Raw genomic sequence first — 600 nt, 5'->3', positions numbered from 1 at the left:
TTAAGTTTTTGAACTCGGACATCTTACAGGTAAAGAATTATTCCCGCTTTTACTTGGATCTAATAAATCAACCTCGCCGAAGTCGATCGGTATAGAAACCACTCTCGGTTATGTCTCCATGGGTAAACCCCAATGTATTTCACACTCGCTCCACTCGCTGAAAATGACACAAAACGGCGCACGGTGGGCTGAAAATCGGCTTTCATAGACTTAGGGATTTTAATTTGCACGTGTCAGTCTTTTTGCCGAATATTGCTTCTTTTAGTTATTACTATGTACAAATATGACACCCGAGTTGATTATGTTCAAAAACGAAGGAGTTATAATTATTTTTCGAAAAATTTGTATAAAACTTGTATGAAAAATCGAATTATCTTTTAAACGGCAAGGAAAACCGTAATATCCTTACAGGAGTTATAGTACTAATTATTTATGATTTTTTGTATACTCCAGATAGCGGTCATAAATGCCGTTTTTTTTTTAAATCATCAAAATATTTTTATTTAATTTTACATGTGAAACGAAATGATTTAGTCTTTGAGTTGAGGAACACAAACTTTTTACAACATGTAACATAAAATACTATCACCCCTATATTCC

The sequence above is a fragment of the Hyposmocoma kahamanoa genome, unplaced genomic scaffold (genome assembly GCF_003589595.1).
Source record: "Hyposmocoma kahamanoa isolate Upper Pololo Valley unplaced genomic scaffold, ASM358959v1 202, whole genome shotgun sequence".
In the NCBI taxonomy this organism is placed as follows: domain Eukaryota; kingdom Metazoa; phylum Arthropoda; class Insecta; order Lepidoptera; family Cosmopterigidae; genus Hyposmocoma; species Hyposmocoma kahamanoa.
Note: the sequence above shows the minus strand (reverse complement) of the source record.